Source organism: Strigops habroptila, chromosome 1 (genome assembly GCF_004027225.2).
Source record: "Strigops habroptila isolate Jane chromosome 1, bStrHab1.2.pri, whole genome shotgun sequence".
In the NCBI taxonomy this organism is placed as follows: Eukaryota; Metazoa; Chordata; class Aves; order Psittaciformes; family Psittacidae; genus Strigops; species Strigops habroptila.
The window spans coordinates 67,836,693-67,856,529 of record NC_044277.2 but is presented as its reverse complement, the minus strand read 5'-3'; the positions used below and the strand labels follow the sequence as shown (position 1 = coordinate 67,856,529).

At 44.2% G+C, this 19,837-nt stretch overlaps 1 long non-coding RNA gene across 1 annotated transcript in view; it reads left to right on the top strand.

Moving 5' to 3' along the window:
* Nucleotides 1-19,537, top strand: part of LOC115602952 — a 71,710-nt gene extending 52,173 nt beyond the window's left edge. Inside the window, exon 2 of the long non-coding RNA XR_003989742.1 lies at nt 19,313-19,537. This is a non-coding gene — a long non-coding RNA (uncharacterized LOC115602952). The remainder of the gene's footprint in view (nt 1-19,312) is intronic.
* Nucleotides 19,538-19,837: the final 300 nt, after the last annotated feature.

The window sequence follows — 19,837 nt, the reverse complement described above, 5'->3', positions numbered from 1 at the left end:
ATACCACCTGTCGTGGTTTGAGCCCAGCCGGTAACTCAGAACCACACAGCCGCTCGCTCACTCCCCCCCCCCCCTTCTTCCTCCCCCCGCTCCCGGAGGGATGGGGAGGAGAATGGGAAGAATGCAACTCCCACGGGTTGAGATAAGAGCAGTCCCGCAACTAAGGTATAACACAAAACCACTACTGCTACCACCAATAATAATAATGATTAGTGAAATAACAAGGGGAGAGGATACAATTGCTCACCACCCGCCGACCGATACCCAGCCCGACCCGAGCAGTGATCTGGGCCTTCCGGGTAACTCCCCCCGGTTTATATACTGGGCATGACGTGCTGTGGTATGGAATACCCCTTTGGCTAGTTTGGGTCAGGTGTCCTGTCTCTGCTTCCTCCCGGCTTCCCCTCCTCCCTGGCAAAGCATGAGACTGAGAAAGTCCTTGGTTGGAATAAACATTACTTAGCAACAACTAAAAACATCGGTGTTATCAGCGTTGTTCCCAGGCTGAAAGTTAAAAAAACACAGCACTGCACCAGCTACTAAGCAGGAGAAAAATGACTGCTATAGCTGAACCCAGGACACCACCCCAGGTGGAAGAAGACAGAGGGCAAACAGTGTCACCCAGTGGAGTTGGGGCAGAGGGGAAGGGAACCCCCAGTGATAGGGAGTGCAATGTGGGGCCCAAAGTGCCTCAGCACAAGACCAAGAGCACTCCTGAACAGGGGACGGCAACAACAAGGGCCCCTGCCGAGTCTGTGCTAACTGAGTCTGATGGAAAATCCTTCAATACTGCATCACAGCATCTCTTGGAGGGGGTTCTTTTGTCTTCCTGGGCTGAAAAAGGTGAACAGAGCCAGCACGATTCTGGTGACATCAGAAGCTGCTTCACATGTAGTGGAGTTTTAACTGTTTAAGCCTATTGAGTAATCAATAGCTTAAACATTAGTTGAAGACAGTTAACAAAAATTACTGGCTTTTTTCCCCTGTGAAAAAATAGAATTCCAAGGAATGATGAAAACTTGCTTGAGAATTGAGTATCTGTGCCTTTGGGTGATCTATTGAATCTCAGAAAATACAGCGGTCTTAGAAAAAACAAGCAGATGTAAAATGGAAAAGTGTTTTCTACCTTTAAAGGAAAGATCCGTAGTTTAGTCTAGCATAGGACTAATTTATGTATGCATATCTTTATGAATTTAAAGATTATTGCTTTCAGTTCATATCATGCTTGTAAGATATATTTCAGGGGACAGAAAACATGTAAGCAAGGAAATAAACTTAGTCATTTCTTATTTGTTGCTTTTGATCACTTCAGCTAGGAGGAAAAGTACTTAGAAAGAAATCTACCAGAAATATTTGCAGAGACACGGATGACACTACACAGCCTGGGGTTTGGCTCCTGCAGTGAGATAGCCAGAAAATCGCTTTTTCTTATTGGAGTAAAAAAAAGATGCATTAAAAAGTGTCATTTAATGCATACTATAGTGGTAGAAACGTGGGTTTTGTGCGGGGGACCACTGATATATTTTCTGACAGCCAATATACATGACTTCAAGCCACCCTGCCTGTTTTATTCTGTGTATCTGTCTATAGAGCCATTTCCTATTCTAATTTAATTTCAAGAAGCTGAACTTCCATAAAGAGATTTATTATGGGTGTGATGATTTCAGACTTTAAAAAGGAGCCACAGGTGATTTTAAAAGACGAGATAAACTTTCAAATACATCAAATGTCTCATTGGATGAAAGATTAAGATGAGCTTGATTTTATCTAGATTTTCGGCAGATGCCCAAATTAGCTTTCAGACTGAAGGGAGGTGGAGACCTGGGGTTTGCATTTGTGGATCTGAAGGATGAGGCTGGCAATCACTTGCTGTCTGAATGGGAAAGAGGATTTTTTTTTGCCTTTGGATGCAGACCAGATTTCTCTAGAAATATGCTCTTTTCAACCCAGAAATTTTGTCCACACATAGTTTGGAGACTTTGACTGTTTGTCAGGAGTTTCTGAGTGCTAAACTCAGAAGTTTGCTAGGGGACAACACTGCATGTTGCAGTGCTTCACAGCTGGGGTGGGGGTCTGGGGCTTGTTGGGGTTTTGCTGCATGTGTGCCCAGGCAGCAGGCTGTGAGCCCCAGTTTAACCTCTGCTTGGAGTCTGTCTCTTGAAGTCACATTAGCTGGGACTGGACTCTCTTTCCCATTGCCTCTTCAAGTATATGGATGGCTGCAAATGCCTGAGTGGGAAATACCCATGGCCTCCATACAGAGAAGCTGTCCATTCCCATTTCTAGCCGAGATTAAGTGACAGCGTCACACACAACTACGAAGGGAAAGTATCTGGGGGGGAGTATGTGGTCTGTTGCTCTCACCTCAGTTCTCTGCTGCTAAATCAAAGCTATCTCTGAAAAAAACAGGCTACCAAGAACTTGAAGGGCCACATCCAGAGAAAATCTTATTCCCTACTTGCTACTGCTTGTCTCTTAGTGACAAGGTTTGTGATCTCTGATTTTTAACCCAATGCCCCAGTTCCTTGAGTCACACAGCTTGGAGAGAATTGTTTTCTCATATGTTAATTTCCAGAAAAAACCCTGAAGACGTGGCCAGAGTCCTCCTTCTACAATGACAAGTGAAAAGAAAAAGGGTCAAACTTCTTGTCTGTAGCAGACATTTTAAAATTTCAATCTTTTCTGAGATCTAGCTTGTAATTTTTTTAAAGCCTAGCTGTGACAACAGTGTGTTATGATGATCCAGCACAGTGTAATGATGCTCAGGGCTTACTACTACCATCACTACTTCCTTCCCTTGCTGGAACTGGCAAATCCTTTCTGCTTTTCCATCTTCTTCCTCGTGGAAGCCCCTGGGTCCCCATTTCCTTGCCTCTCTACGACTTTCCTCCTTCCTCACCACCTCCCTGCGCTCGTCCCAGTCACTGCAAGCACCCAGTGAGCATCAGCAGGGCTTTAGTCCCTTGGTCCCCTTCTCATGTCCCCTTCATCAAGTGGCACCTTCTCACCTCAGGCACCTGGTAGCTTTCAGGGGTGGTGAAGACAGCATGATAACCTGGCACTTGCTGCCTCCCTGAACCCAAACACAGACCTGGCAGAGGGCAGTTTTGGTGTGAGGGTTTGGTGATTCTGGGAGGTACTGTTCCTAGTATTATGTTGCATCCCTTTAGAGTGTTCCACCTGTGTGGTATTTTAATGCCATATTGTCCCTTCACTATGTCATGTATTGAGCAATGATTTACAGCATTTTCTACATGGTGTGTAAGAGTTATTGTGAATAATTGTAACACATATATTTTATCAACACGTGTTTGGGTTTCAAAAATCAGGTTTGTGTCACTGTCTGTTTAATAGCAAGGTGACTTATCTATATTAACACAATCATTATTGATTTTCTGATTGATGATTCAATTGAGACAGGTAGGCATTTTTGGGGAAGTGTTACCAAAAACTTTAACAGCAGCAGGATGATGTATTTTACTTTCATCTTCGAGGAGACTGCAACACAAAAAATGTAAAGCAGGCTGGTCTTGGTGGGGTTTTCTGGACAGGTTACCCTATTAGAAAAAAGGCAAATCCACTGTTCACTAATTCTGTGTTTTTCACCACTGTTATCAGCAGCTGCCCAAGTGAGTGGGCCACAAGGTTTAGAGTCATAGGCACAGTTCCAATTTGTGGTAAATTCACCATAACAGGTTGTCCTGGCTGTAATGCCACCAGATATTTTCTTTCATCAGAAGGTGGAGCATCAGGTTCAGTTTTTGCAAAGAATGCTCAGCTCACAAAGCTCTCAGTGGGCCCATACCAATTATTCAAGTGGTGAAGTACTTTGGAAAGTCATATCCCAGTGGGCCACCTGTGGCTTAAGGCTGTTTTTCAATAATCCACTAGCCCTTTCTACCATCTCATCTGACTGGGGCTAATATGGGGTGTGGAATACCCATTGAATTTCTCCTTGTTTTGCCTATTCTTGTACCTCCTTGCATAAGAATTGTGAGCCATTATGACTTTGGGTGGTATCAGGAGTAGGTAGACTTGAGAACCAAGAGGATAGCCCTCATACTGTATTTCGTTCATCACGCCTTTTGGCATTTAGTTGCGATAAGTAAGCCAGAGACTACTGCTGCTCCTGTGACGACATATCGATATCCCACAGAGGGTTTGAATGACGTGATACAGTCAGTTTGCTGTGTTTTTGCCGTGCCAGAAAGATTTTCCTTGATTGATACGTAGGGGTGGTGCTTTAGCAGAGTGATTTTCGTGTAATTTTAATCTACATTGGGGATATTTTGTAAGAATAATTTCACAAGTTTTCCTGCCTAAGGGCCAACCCTTGCTTTATGCAGCAAAATAAATTGCTTCTTTACCTAATAACCTAGTTTTTTATGTAGCCGTTCTCCTAACCACTGCCACTCAGGATTTAAGGAGCTCCATTTCTTCATCTTCCTAATTTTGATCAATTCATTCACCTTTTGATTCCAGTTTGTGGCTGGCTTCTTGTCCTTCGTGTGAGCTTTCACCCATCCCATATTGAATGGTGTTATTCTGGCTATATTTAATAATAATAGCCAATCTTGAGTTCTCCAAACTGGAGATCTGTCTGCTTCCCAGTTCAGGGATTCCCAGTGACAGAGTCATCGTGTGGCACCAGCCCACACAGCCTTGGAGTCTACATGATTTTTGCTTCAATCTGTGCTGCTAAAAGAAATGCTTCTAATTGTCCTACTTGCGCATTACTTTCACCTTCTTCTATTATTTGTTTGCCAATGGTAATGTTTAATGCAGCAGCCTTGTATTGCCATTTATCATTTATCCTTTTTGCTGCGGCATCAGTGAACCAAGTATCTTCTGTTGGTGTTCCCTTAGTGAGGAAGGTGCATTCAAAATTGGTGGGGGCTTAAAAGGTTGTTGTAATGCTATAGTATGTCCTCTGGTTAATTTAATTTCCTCTGCAATTCCTGTCAAGTAGGTATACCATTTTTTAACCGTAGGTTTTTGTGCAAATCCCTCTGGGTGAGCAGTTCCCTTTACAGCTGCTTCTAGCAAATTAAATGGTCCTCTGTTTTGCACAGGCTGTTCCTGGTGTATTTTCTCAACTTGTTTTACTGTTCAGACTAAGGACAAAAGTCCCTTTTCCCACCCAGACTATCTCTGTTCTGTCTCTTTAAATGCAGTCGAGCTGAATAATAAAGATCTCTTTGGTCCCTCAATGCCAGTTTGAAATAAGTTACAGTAAGTACCACGTTCAATGAAACCCCATTCTGCTATAATAGGGTCGTAGGGGTGTACTGGTCCCAATGACTGATATGTTTTTAATTCCTGTATTAGTGTTGACTGCCTCCTCATGTTCTGGGTTACATCTCCATGGTTTTCCCTTTCGTAAGAATGAGTACAGTGGGCGAGTAATGGCAGAAAGTCCAGGTACGTTTCCTCCAATATCCTAAAGTTCCCATCAATTGTTGTAATTCTTTCCAAAATTGGGGCATTTGCAGCTGTTCTATTTCTCTTAAGGTATCTGGAGGAATCACCACACTGCCTGCTATCCACCAAGTACCCCCAAATTTTGCTTCTCTTCTTGGTCCCTGACATTTCTCAGGTGAGATCTCAACTTCTGTTTTATGCAGTGCTTGCCACACTGCTGTTGCCACTTCCCCTACGTTTTTAGGGGAATTTCTTGCAGTTAGAATATTATCTATATATTGGTACAGTTTCTGAGGAAGTGAGACTATTAGAAAAAGTTCAGCAAGCACAGAATGAGCAATTGTGGTGAACTCCCTGTGGGAGTCTGTTACAGGTATATTATATACTGTCCCACATAAAAGCAAATTTCTTTTTATCCTCCTTTTGTAAGGGGAACATAAAGAACATGTCTTTTACATCTAGTGCTGCTATCCAGGGGTGTGCAGCTGCTTGTAGTGGCTGTTAGGATTGCAACAGCGGGTACTGCAGCTGTTAGTGGAGCTGTGTTGGCATTTAAGCACCAGTAATCGTTAGTCGCCATTTCCCATCTGGTTTTCGGACTGGCCAGACTGGTGAATTATATGGGGAGTGGGCTCTGGAGATGATTTATCATTTCTCTAAATCAGCTATGATTCCAGAAATTCCCTTTCCTGCAGCAGCAGCAGAAATGGAGTGTTGTGGTACATTAGTGATCTTTGAATCAGGGAGTGCAGGTGCTGTGTGGAGTACATGCACTGTAGCCTCCTGATTTCTATTAGGATTAGGGTCAATGTTTGAACCAAAGGACCGCATGCTGCTGTCCGGCACATACCAGCTTTGGCCATTCAGAACATTGAAACGCAAAATGTTTTTATTGTGATCTTTAACTGCAAAACTGCAACATGAGCTTCTCGCCCAGGAGCCATTAATTAACTTTTGCAGTTTGGCAAATAGCACTTGCTCCATTCACTCCAGTGTCTTTAAGTTTTTGCTGTCTGGGTCATACATCCTGTTGTATTAGTATTAAAATTTGTGCTCCAGTATCAATTAGAAATTTCATCAGTTGTCATCAAGGACCAACTGGACTCAAAATATATGGGCCATCACTATCTATCCATTGACAGAATTCCACTTGTCTGACAGGCAAGCCCAGTTACTGTCTTGGCATTACTTGTTTTTTGGCCTCATGCCTTGCAATTCCTCCCTGAGGGGGTGAAAAGGGTTATCACTTTCTTGGAGAAGGTGATGGCACCGAAGTAACTGGGGCATACTCCCTCCATTTGCCATCATTACATTTCTCAAACACTGCAGTTAGATTTAGGATAATACCAGTAGGCTGTCTCTGAATCTCATCCCTGGGAATGCCTAGTGCCAATGCTTTCTTCCACAATTCACTTAGGCATATTCTCCCTTGGTCTAGCTCCAGCTGTTACACTCGATGATCTCCTGTTTGGAGTTTTGGGTCCGACTTTCTGGCTAGCAGGTCGTCCCACCCCATTTCTCAGGCATGGTTTATAACGCCATGCGTTAATTCTGCCCAGGTAGGGAGTTGGTTATGTAGATCATTATCACCTAATCCTTTATTGTGTTCTGTATCTCTTTTAATTTCATTCCATCTTGCAATTAAGTAGGGTTTAAGAACTGCCAGGGCTCCTCTAAGCAGGGGTTTAGCATTGTATAATCAATTGCAGCAGATATTGGAATACCATTGGATTCTCATTTATGCATGGCTTGTATGCAGGCAGCTTTTGTGATGGCTGTGGAGAGCTTGTTAAGAGATCTTACTGGAGTTACAAAAGGTTGGCCTTACTCCACAACATTATTCCCCTAGCCCAGTAAGCTACCCTGCTGGTGATACAATGGGATGCATTTGCCAGGTCTGGTCTTAAATTTAAGAAAACTCCTGGACCACAAAAGCTGTTTTGTTCATTTCCACTCAGTGTTATTTGGTCACCACTGCTTAGGCAGACTTGCCACAAAAACTCTGTTTCAGTTTCACCTGGCTTTCTGTTAAAGCTTTCCCGTAAATTGCCAATCGTAACAGATCCCAGTGAGTGACTTGTACAATATATTGAGGAGCACCACCCCGAGGTCCTTCAGATTGTTCTGCTTTAATGATGGGTCTAGGCTCATATTCAGGGGCATTTGAGGGAGACAAAGAATCATCTTCCCCCAGTTCACTATCGTCGGGGTTACTCCGTGTGTTTCCATCACATTCTTCAGGGGATACAGTTAATTTCCTAACCTGCAAAAGCATAATATCAACCTTTTCTCCCAACTTTTGGATTTTTTTTTCCATTTTCTTCCTGTAAACTGTTTCTGCAGCTGCTCAATTTTCAAAGGCAGTATTAATTCAGCTGCCTCTCTGCCTTCTATTTCTTCCTTTAGGTCCTGTTCCTTTTTATTGTTATTCTTCCTAAACTGTCAAGCAGCTTCTAGGCAGGTGCCTCGCATTTTGTAAATAATTCCTTTCATTTTCCATCCGTTATATGTCCCCTTGGCACCTTTAGCTGTTCTTCCATGACTTTCCATCCTGCCAACTACGCCAATTTGTCATGAACCCTGATTTAGGATCCTCAGAGAATCACCATCAAAGGTATTAGCAAGAGTGGTTTTAATATGAATGTATAGAAGTGTGACTTTTATAAATTGCCAGTTTGATGGCAAGGTTCACTCTATTACTTACTACATGAATGAAACATACAAAGGAAAATCGAGGTGGAATCAAGCTGAAATGATTCACACAGAGACCGAAGATGCAAAAGGGTAAGGGACACCACCCTGTTGAGCCATGAGGTTCAGAGCAGCCCCTCTTGCTTTTATATTCCTGACGGAATATCCACTCCTAGGTGTGACTATGTCCAATCTTAGTCTCAGACTTGGACCATGGTTTGTGTCTAAAGGAACTAACTACAAGGATTTCACTATTTAGCATACTATAACAACTTACTAAGGATCTGTTGAGAATAAGGGGTCGCTCCACCTTGGGTAAGGAAGGATCTCTCAGTCTCAGGTAAGGGATCTCAAACCTTGAGAGCATCCCAGCTGAAGGGGAAGGTCACTGTGGCATGCAGTCCAGCTACAGTTCAGAGAGAGCTCGAACTGGACTCATCCAAAGATCTGTTGTTAGTAGAAAGGTCTCTCTGCCTCAAGGAGCAAGCTTGAGAGGTGTCCCAGCTCAAGGGGAGATCACCACCATGCAGCCACTCAGCCTAGTAGGGAGAGCTCAAATAAGGCTCACTTATGTAGGCTGTCATGTAGCCTTATATAGGCTGTCATATTTATGGGATAAAATGGCTGGCTTATAGTCAAATTATGTATGATGGGAAAGGTATGCATGAGACTCCCTGTACCCACAACTTTCTTTGTTCCTTGATAAATGGGTCTTAGAAAAACCACCTGCTATCCATGTGTTAACTGCATGATCGGTGTTCCAAGCTCATATGCATTGATGCTCATTGGGTCATTCTGCCTCTTTGTGGGTTTCCTGGAGGAGTTCTTGGCCCAGTTACGGCTCAAGCCTTTACATTGTTTGGAGCCCATACCAAACTACTGCTGGTTTGGTTAGGGGGGTCGAATGCATCCATCACACTCAGCAAGGAAGAAGATACAGGAGAAACAGATGGTGCTGATGGTTGTATAAAAGGAACAGAAATGGGGAGGGAGAAAATAGTTGGATTTTAGACCTAATGTTTTATAGTGTTTTACAATTTAGGCTTCATTTTTTTATCCAGTCAGTCTATGGGACTGTAATTGCTGCCTGCCAAGGAAACTTCTGTCCATGGTGGCCTGTCTCCCTGGGGTCCCCTGACATTCAGTGGAAAAAGCTGAACTTGTCTGCAGGGTAATTCAAACCAGAAAATTAACTCCATGTTCTCCCTTTTCCATCCAAGGCCAAGGTTCCCCTTTCTGAATAATGCCCTCCCTGCTTTACTTAACATGTTTCTTTGTTGCACTAAATGGGACTCAGCATGTGAGTTGACCTGGACAACTGTTGTCAAATGTGTATAAAAGCTACACCTGCAAGGAACAATTGCAAGGAGTGCTGTCATGCAGCTCCATAGGCTGCTCTGGCTTGGATTAGAGCAGGATTGGCAGTAAAGAGCGATGGCTTTATTTGTACTCCAGCTTCAGGTGTAAACAACAACTGTGTGATGCAAAACCTTCTGTCCATAAAGCTTTTCTCTTGCTTACAGAGCCATTTAGCAATCACCAAACCCTGTTCAGGTGCAGATGCTGTTTTGTATTCTGAAGATATATATATCTATTTCCTTTTGATAGCTTACTGTTCCTACTAGCAGCTATCACCAACACCTGCTTGAAATAACTCTTCTGGCCTATTTCTCTCCCCTGCTATACGTGTTTTCAATCCTACTGAATTTCCATGTAACCACGGGCAGTGTCGGCTTGTGGTGCTGTACTAACTGTGAGTCAAGCGTGAAAATGTGCCTGTACACAGACAAGTAACAGTCACATATACCATCAGGTGCAGCTGTAAAGGAAGATTAGCTCTGTGTGTCACCACCACAGGAGAGCCTCTGCTGATACTCGGGTGTACCTCCCAGAGGTTGCTGAGGTGAGGTACTGATCATCATTAGTTTTCAGGAATTCCTATGGCTTGCGAGGCCAGGAGGCTTCATTCTCCATGGAAGCTTTACCCTTTGTACTATCCTGCTCCCCCATACCTCTTCTATGCAACTTTTGCAAATCACTCTGAGCCACAGGCAACAGCTCCAAAGGGGTACTCACTGGATGTGCAAGCACTGCACGACTTTATAGTCCTATTATGCAGGGCAGGAGTTTGCATTTCCTTTATGCATGCAAAATGTACCACCTCCACCAAGGCCCATTAAGGTTTTCCTATCTCCAGCTGATGCTAAATCCGTCATTTAGAGTAGAGGTGACTCTCTCAAAAATACAGCTTATGTCCTGGGTAATTTCCGTAAGTGGCAGCACAAAGGCCCAGGAGAACAGCCTTTGAGTTGCTTACAAATCTTCCACAGAGCAAAACATAAGGCCAGGAAAAAAGACTCCCAAGCTCTGCGGAGGTATGCCCATGCTCATAGGCATTGCCAAGCTAGGCACAGGCTATACAAATAGTGGTGGGAGAATGAGGACAACCCAGCTGAGTACTGGGAGGCCTGTGTTCAGCTACCAATTGAGAGAGTTGAGTTCAGCTTGCTTTGGAGGAGGACTGGAATCCAGCTCCAGAGTGAGGCATCCCACCCACTAGCCTATTTGAGAAACTCCAGATCACATTTATTCACACTGTCCTCCTTTGAGCACAAGAGGAAAAACTTGCTAGGGCATTTCTACTGTTCCAGAGAGTGGCTTCTCTTTCTGGCTGTCCCAGACAAGACAGAGGAAGGGTCGGAGCTCACTCAGCTCTGTGCAGCAGGTTTTTGAGGACTCTTCCCCACGACACCTCACTCCCCCTTGAGTTAGGGGTCCATCCCTGGAGCTTCGCATTCCCATATGTGGTCAGTGGCCTCTGCACCAAATGGAGCTCTGGCTAGATGGCACTGGTAGGGATGCATTTGGTAAACCCCTGCAGTGAGAGGCTATTACCAGCTTTCTCCCCCTTCTTTCTTCCCTTGGCCCTGCCCCCAAAGCTGTTTGCTGTTAGCAGGCTGCAGTTGTCCCTGCAGCAACACCAGCACGATGCATCTGAACACCTCCCAGTACAAGATGGCTTCTTGTAAACCACAGCATTTAACCTATGGTGTAAGCACCAATGTGGGTGGGGAGTGGGTGCCCCATACCCTTTTTTCAATTCTCTGAAGGTGAAGGTGACCACTAGCTGAGGATGGTTGGGAGGAAGTAGCATCTTACGTGATCAGTTTTAAGCTAAGTGAATAGGAGGTAAAGCCCTACATATCTATGAAGTTTAAGCTTAAAGTGCTTTACATGCTCCTAGGAAACCGATTTTGTATTGCTGTTGGCAAGTTTTATAGGTAAGTTTTTAATAGTTGTTCTGTTAATGAGTCAGCTAATGCACAGAGGGTGTGATCTTCCCCTCTGTTCTATGACGTACCACCAACCATGCAAAATGTCCCCAGACCAGAATGGCAGTGTCTTATCTGCACCTCTGGGGATGGTGCACGCACAGCAGGACACTTGGCATTAGATAACAGAGGCCAAAGAGACACAAAGCTTCCAAGGATCACACAAATTCCTGCTGATTTTTGTTTGGCATGGGGTGCATTCAGGAGGGATCTGCCTGGGGCCAATCTGTGCAACTCTGAAACCCATGACCTGAACTCAAGTCTCTGAGCCCTGCTTTTGTGCTTAGACTGGGCTCTGCTTCCCTTAGTGCAAGGGAAGCCTAACAGGCTCCATTATTCCATTTCCCTAAGAACCACAAAGTTAATGCTGGAAATGCTCTTTTTGGAAACATTTGTAACTGGCAGCTCCTGCCAAGTATTAGCAGGCCAGTGAAATCTCTCTACATAAATTGTGTTGTAATTAGTGTGATTTGTTTAATGTCACCTTGTCTGGCTGTCTGAGAAACTGTCTCAAAATGTAAAAACACCGCACTTTTCAGTTGAGGGAGTGGAGCCTGACTGCACCAAGACGTTTTTATTTCTCTCTATTATTTTACAATGGCCTTTTCAAATCACTCATGCTGGTGAACTTAACTTAAGCCAAGTTAGTCAAGAATTCCCAGGTGAGGAAAATTACAGACATAAGACATAGTAACAACAAGCATGAAAATAAAGGTAATATGCTAATAATAATTAGCGGATATTGCAGTCAGTACACAAGGCAACACAGTAAAAACCTCCCAATACCCCCAAAATACTTCATACATGTGCAAATAAGCCATTTTAGGGGAAAGCAATGGAAAAGGTGAGAGGACAAAATAGTTTGCTTGGTGGAAAGGGGTATAAGGAGATAACTAGCTTCCTCGGAGTCCTTCAGCTCCCTGAGCGTCACATCCAGGTCTGAAAGGCAAACGTGAGTGAATGATGGCAATTTTCCTACCAGGTGGCAGAAAGGGGAATGGCAGGAAAGCAGTCAAGGAGCACTGTTAAGACCAGAGTGCAACAGGGGAGCCGCACTGTGGCTTCCCTGCAGGTTCCAATACATTAAAAAATGCCACAGCTTGAATGTGGTCCCATCATTGTACATCAGTGCCCAGAAAATGCTCATGACAGGCACAGCAGGAGGAAAACCAGTCAGGTCTTATACACACCCAGGTGTTGCGACCTGATAAAATGACTTTTATCTTCCCCATCCCATGAACATCAGCAGCAATCTGAGAAACAGAAAGAGATAAGGAAAAAAAAAGATCAGGGAGTCTTTTGAAGCACAAGAAATGGTTTGGGGTGAGAAAGGTGCAGAAGGAACACTGGATGCCCAGCTCACCACCAGCATTTTTCACCTTTAATCTTCCTTCCAAATGTTCTGCTTTTATTCCAACTAATTGAACGAATGTCTTAAAATTCATAACACAAACAGAATTTGATTAAATCTAACTTGGTTCATATGATAAAGCACTGCAGTTAGAATGCAGCTAGAAAAATACATTATGCTAGGACAAATAAGTATGGTTAACTTCAATAAGAGGAGAGGTAAATTGCTTTTTGCATGAGATGTGCAATTTCACCTTAGTACAGCTTTAATCAAAGTAAAATATTATAGGACATGGGGAAAAAAAACCCCTCACAATGTAACATTTTGTCTACTAACCACAAAGACTTAAAGTAAGAATTGCTAGATAAAGCCAATGCTGTATGCTATCTGTCCCCAGTTAGTATGTAAACAATTAAGTTAAGGCAATATCTGGCTATGAACTAATTCGTATTTATAACAGACCAAAACTCACAGATAGTCAGTCAGTGTGAATGCAAGCTTTCCATCAGAAGCTTGTCTGCCACCGAAACTTCCACTGGAAGGGGAAGAATGGAACTAAATATAAGTATTTAGTGGAATTTGCGTTTACATTTATGCCAGTGTTTTCACTCTTTTGCCTTTGGTCTTCAGTGGTCTATAGTTGATATTATGTTATCAACACTGGATGCTTCAGATTCCCACTTATGGCTTATTGCAACTTACCTTCTATTTGGAGAGGACGTGCTCTCTTTTGGGGGGCCAACACTGGTATGCTGCTACCATTCCCTGCTTTGGCTATGTGGCTGCCTGCTTGTGGCAGAGTGGGGTCACCTGTAACCCCACTTCTCATGGACCATGGCTGGAGTTGTACCACTGTTTACAGGACACTGCAGGAGGCTGGGGTAGCTCTGACACACTGCAGTGCAGCCCAAATGCTGGAAAAAAGATTGATCTTTGATTGCATCTGGCCCTTCCCTGTGTCCAGGATGGGAAGACAAGGCAGCTTCCAGCAGAGCCTCAAAAGGGTTTCACACTCCCATGTTTCTGTGTGCTAGGGAATGTACTGCCTAACATGTAGTCAGCGGGAGACCCAGACTCTCCAAGGGGACACCTGGCTATATGAAAAATGGAGGTCACAGAAGACACAGGCTTCCTTATCATTGCAAGACTCCTTTGGCTCCAGCACACCCTCTGTTTGAAGGTTTTCCCCTTAGCTTATCAGCTGGGCACCGCAACCAGCCAGTGTAACTGTAGAAGAGGAAACAACACTGGCGGGTAGGGGTCAGCAAGACTTGCGCTCATGAATCAGCAAGCTGTAGGCTTCTAAGACCAAAAAACCCCTCCCAAACAAACCTTACACATCTGTCTGCCTTGGAGGAAATGAGGAAGTTTTGTGACACAGTTCACGATCTGTATCACGCTGCCCATGGGCTGCCTGACTGCATAGGGAGAGCTGAACTAGCTCAGACCTGAACATGAGCAGAGGCTGTGCAAGCACCAGAGGTGCCTGCTGCCCCTGTCACTGTGGTCAGTGCAACCTCCTGGCCTCCGGCCCCAGTCCAGCCGAGGAGGGCACAGGAGCTGTGTTTCGGCCACCAGTTCTGAGAGCATTTGCACTGTGGGTGATAAAGCCACCTGGAGAGACACCAGAAATGCCTTGAGAAAACTGATAAGGTAGTTCTCCTCCACACTGTGTCAACTGGAGTACTAATAACCTAAAGCAAATGTGTAAAGCCCGGAGTTTAGTTAAACATTTGGTAGAGGCAGAGATGAGAGTTCATCAGATAGAAGACAACATGGGCAGTTTAGCACCAAGGACCACATACAATCATTACTCAGAAGACATAAGGGGTTTGTTGCCTCATTGTTCAGCATGCTTTTTAATGATTATACAACCAAAACCATCTTAGCTTGGATTTTATGTGAGAATTTTAGCTTCTTGGAAGCAAGAAAAGGGTGGACATGACACCCTCTAATCTCTGCAAATTCAAAACTGTTTTGCACAGGAACTAATTCTGGTGTGATGGAAAGGTGATGTGTGCGCTCTCAGGTATCCTTTACACTCAATGCAGAGCTCAAAGGAGACCTTTGCATGGCCTAACTTTGGGCACCTAGCTTTTAGCCTGGGGTGTAAGGCTGGTTTGGCTTTGGAGAGAGACAGGCATTTCCTTCTAGGGGGTTTCACAGCACCAAGGGCAGGGTCCTGTGCTGGGTCATTTGACAGCCAGAAAATCCAGCCTGGGAATCAGGCATCCTCCCACGCAGATAGAAGATAGGGAGATGAGAACAAGTTAGTGCCTTCCACTACATGGAGATGTCCTCCTCACCAGCTGATGTAAACCAGGGCTCATGGTCTTGCCAACAGGCTACTGAATCTCCTTTATGGCTAGCCCTGGAAAGAAAAAGTACAGGGAAAATGTGACCGGCAGTCTTTTTGCAGAGGTAGGTGAACAGCTCCAGTTACCTCTTACCATACTGTAAAGCTCTGGCATAGGCCTGGGGGCCCTGGAAGCCAAACCCACTCCAGAGATGGCCTGAGATGTGGCCATAGTCCACCTGAGAAGATAGGAGAGCACTGAGCGGAAATACAGCCCATTTCTGCTTCAAAGGAACCTCTCTCTCTCTCCTTTGAAATGGACCGAACATCTCTTCATATGACCATATGCCCCCCAGTTTCACAGGAACCCCTGGATCAGTTCCCATGAGGGCAATGGCATTTTCTCTGCCTTCCTTCTCCTCTTCCCTGTGGCCATATCCCTGGCACGTTGTGAAGCGCAGCCCCTGCCCCTCTGTGTGAGAACTCCAGTAGGGAGAGGAGGCAGGAGCTGCAGGAAAAGCACAGTCTTCTGGTGCTCCCACGACACGGGCTGAGCACATCCGACTGACCATGGCCCCTTGGGCATGATCTCTGCTACCTTTACCTGGCCAGTACCTTGCCTTTGAGGCAGGAATTCATCCCACGCTGAGGGAAGTGTTCTTGCACAAGGACTTGGGCTCATGCTTTAGTGAGGCATGTGCATCTGACTCCAGCTGAAATGCAGCAAATCTCACTAGCCTTCAGAAAATGTGCCTTGGTGCCTATGGGATAATTTTTAATCCACCACATCAAATGACTCAAATGCTTCTCATGTCGGGACCAAGAGGTCTTGAATGCAGAGATGAATGTTCCCTTCTGTGTAGCACCTCTCTTCCTCCTCCTCAGCCGCCTTCCTTCGGCAAACAATCTACCATCTCTGTCTCTTGGGGATCCACCAAGGTTTTCTGCTCCACGTTTTCAGCTGTGGTTTAATTCACATCCTTCCTCTTAGACTCAGAAAGTGAATTTTTCTCTTTCCAGCCCCTCCATTTTATTAGTGCACAAAGGTTGCACAGAGCCTGTGATGCGATTTAACTGGGAGCATTTCACCTGGCCAGATCAGAATCTACCTTTTCTTGACTGCATACAGATCAGTGCCTCAAAATGCAATATTTCATGTAATTTTGATTCTGTCAGTAAAGGCTGCACTGAAAATCTCATCTGGGTTTGTTAATGATACATTGACTTAAAATACCACGTTTAAAGGAGGTTAGGGAAACAAAGGAAGAAAGACTCTAGTGTCCCAATGAAAGCTAGTCCTTTCAAGAGAGAATGAGCAATTTGGGGAATAGAAGTAATTTCAGTCCAAGGGAGATAGATATTGTGTATTTCAAGAAAGCCAAGATATTAGTTGTGGATACTCCATGCCTGGCAGTGTTCAGGGCCAGGTTGGATGGGGCTTTGAGCAACCTGGTCAAGTGGAAGGTGTCCCTGCCCATGGCAGGGGGTTGGAAATAGATGAGCCTTAAGGTCCCTTCCAACCCAAACCAGTCTATGATTCTATGATTTCTGGTTTAAGTAGTGGTATAATCATTCAGTTTTTAGTAGGTGGTGTTATGCCACAGTAGCTGTAGTTCAGGCCACAGCCTGAAACCACATCAATAAAAACGGATCACTTACCTCAAGCTGTTCATAGCCAGGTCTTTGCTGCATCTCCCAAACAGTTTAAGCTATGCCAATTGTAAAACAACTTAGATAATTTTCCCAGTGCAGGCAGGCTTGAAGAAGAAAAGAGTCTATTGCAATTCATGTAAGTGAAAAACATATGACATTAAGTTGCTCGCTGGAGCCATTGCTAAATGAATAATGGATAAAAAATGTCAGTTAGTCTCCATGCCCTTAACTCAAGCACAAGAAAAAACCACCAGTGGTTCAGCCTGGTGTGAAACTTCCCAACAGGAGTTCCAGGAAGAAAAAGGTATCTGCCACTGCTTTATATGCAGATTACTTTCCCCATGACCACTCACTCCCCTGTAAATTTCTTCTGCTCTGTGGATTTATACACTAAAAATATGTAATAGGGAAGGAATATAAACTCTCACTTTGTGGTATCGCTGGCTCGCATATTGCAGCTCAGCAGTCATGGACGGCATCCAGCATTAACACTCAAAGGGGGCTGCCATATTTATGACTTCTCCAGCCTCAAAAGAGCAGGGGAGGCTGGCGAACAGTGATTGAAGCACAGCTGAATGAAATGCATAATATAAAGAGGGCAGAAGTCAAATATATTTTGAATCTGAATTCCTAAAGAAGTGAGATTTATGCAGCCCTGGGTGAGGGTGCGTGTGGCAGGTTGCTCCTTCCACAAGCCCCACACCAGAGTTTGATCCTGCTGACCTGCTGCCAATGACTTTTGACAGACGGGTCAGCAGTCTTTGAGGCAATTCGGTTTGCCCATGCTGGATGGAAACAGACGCTATGCCTCACAGGTGGAAAGGCTAATAAACTCACCTGTTGTTAGGCATCAGACTGGCTTTTGAAAACCACCCACTTGTTCTGCAGCCCACAGAAGTTCCCCTCCATGGCTTAAACTGGCTGTGGGCAGGCTGAAAAATATCTCTGCATGTATTTAAAATGTGTTTGCCAGGTTCTTAATTAAAAAAATACCCATTTCTGACGTGCAGGTCACCTGGGAAGAGGTGGCTACAGTCAGAGTCTGATTCTGCCACCCACTGGTTTCTGTGAAACTATTGCAGAAGCAAATGCTCCTCCACGGGAGAAAGGCTGCCATCAGCCAGCCCAGGCTTTGCTGAGGGTGTTACACATCACATGGGGGAATAGTCTCTTCTCTGACCAGATGATGCAGGCAGCACTCACACGGCGTGCACTGCTTCTTCTGAATTACACCAGGGCCTGTGCAATGTGAAGTGGGTGCTTGACTGTAAAGTATTTGTTCTTTCATTTGTGGTGGTGAAGTTCAGGCTCCTCAGCAAGTGGAGAAAGTGAACACTGCTGCAGCTGCAAAGTGGAAAAATAGTATTGGAAGATTTTCTGAGCCATGCTCTGCTACATAGTGAATGATGTTTGCATTTCACAGACCCATAACTGACAATATCGGGTTTTGGGAGAGGAAAAGTTTTCCAAAATCTTCAGTTAGAGGACTGTGTTGCAAGATCTACAATTTTACGCATATCCAAATGGCACTGCTTCCATTAAGATCCCCAAATATACTGACTTCCACAGTAGGGAAAGAAATTCATAATAATGAATACAGTGACATCAAAGACAGTCAATTATCTGTGTTTATAACTAATGTGTTTATGTTGCAGCAGTGATAAGTGGATATTCACTGCTTCTTATTGCAAATGATAGCAGTGCTTAGGTTTTTGCATCCATGTTCATAACATAGCAAGAGGGAACAATTTTCAGAACAGTGGCTAATATCAAATGCCTCCATCCAGAGAAGGCTGTGAGCACGCTGTCTGATGTTCAGAGGTGAAAAAGCACCAGCAGCTTTCCTTTCATCACTTTGAAAATCAGATCACTAGCACAGGGGCTGCTGTGACTGATAATGTCAGTACTTGCTTCAGAAATGTCCATGCTCACACCTCTGAAGAATATCCAGAGCAGAAGTCCAGGGCTATGAAAGAAGTTTTGGCCTATAGTGCATCTGAAAAAAGTGAAGCTCGCACTGGGGTACTGATTATTTCAGGTCTGTGGAATGGAAGCAAGCCATCTCTCCCTACACATGGTGTTGGCCTCCACTCAAAAAACCTCCCAAACAGTAAAAACTTTTGACTTGATTGCAGCCACTAAAGCAAGATTAAACATATAACCAGTGTGTAAACTGAGATCCCTCTGACACTGAAGAGAGCCCGAAGCAGTGATTACATGAACTTTCAACTTAAACTCATTCAGGGCTGTGGGCTCTCGGTTGTGAAGCTGTGTTTTTTCAAGTTTTTTTCTCTCTCTCTTTTTTTCTTTTAGCTACAGGGTTCATTATTTTGCAGAGAATGGGTCTTTCTGCCCTACAGGGATCTATCTATCACTGCTGACTCTCTGCATCTTCTCCACATGGAAGAAGTAATTGGATTGTACTTTCTGCACATGACCAAGTCAGCAGGGAAACCCAGAGCTGTAGGCTGGAGAACTAAGCTGTCTGGAGGGTAGGAAACCATATGATGCCTAAGAAAACTAAATGGCTGAATCTAACTGCAAGACCTTTCCTTTCTTTCCATGCAGGAGCTGGGACATGCTGAACTGCACTCGCTGAACTGCACTCACCAAGCTGCAGGGGAACTTTGGGAAGGTCTGTGAAGCCTTCAGGGAAAAGAGAAAAACATAACCACCCAAATAATCCCTGCCCAGGGGCATTAAATGTCTGTGAATATATGAAACAATAAGCCATGCTATGGAACATTAACAGCTAGGGACATTTCTTAAAAATAAAGAAGCATTACTGCAAAATGTAATGGTGTTTTCGTAATGTTAGAGCCTCCATGTGCTATCACATAGCTGGGGTATGTGATTATGCGGGAGCAACTGCAACCCTTCAAAAAATGCAATTATTTCATATATATCCAGATAGGGTCACATTTATTACTATTCTGTTACCAAGTGCCATGCTGTAACCTTCAGTGTTGTGCTGTTTCTCTATTCTTAAAAATATCAGAATCCTGAAATCATCATGTTCCTTGGAGTGGTCTGGGGAAAGTGACAAGATTGCCAAGACTTTATGCTGTAAGTCTTTAAGCGTTTAGTTGATTT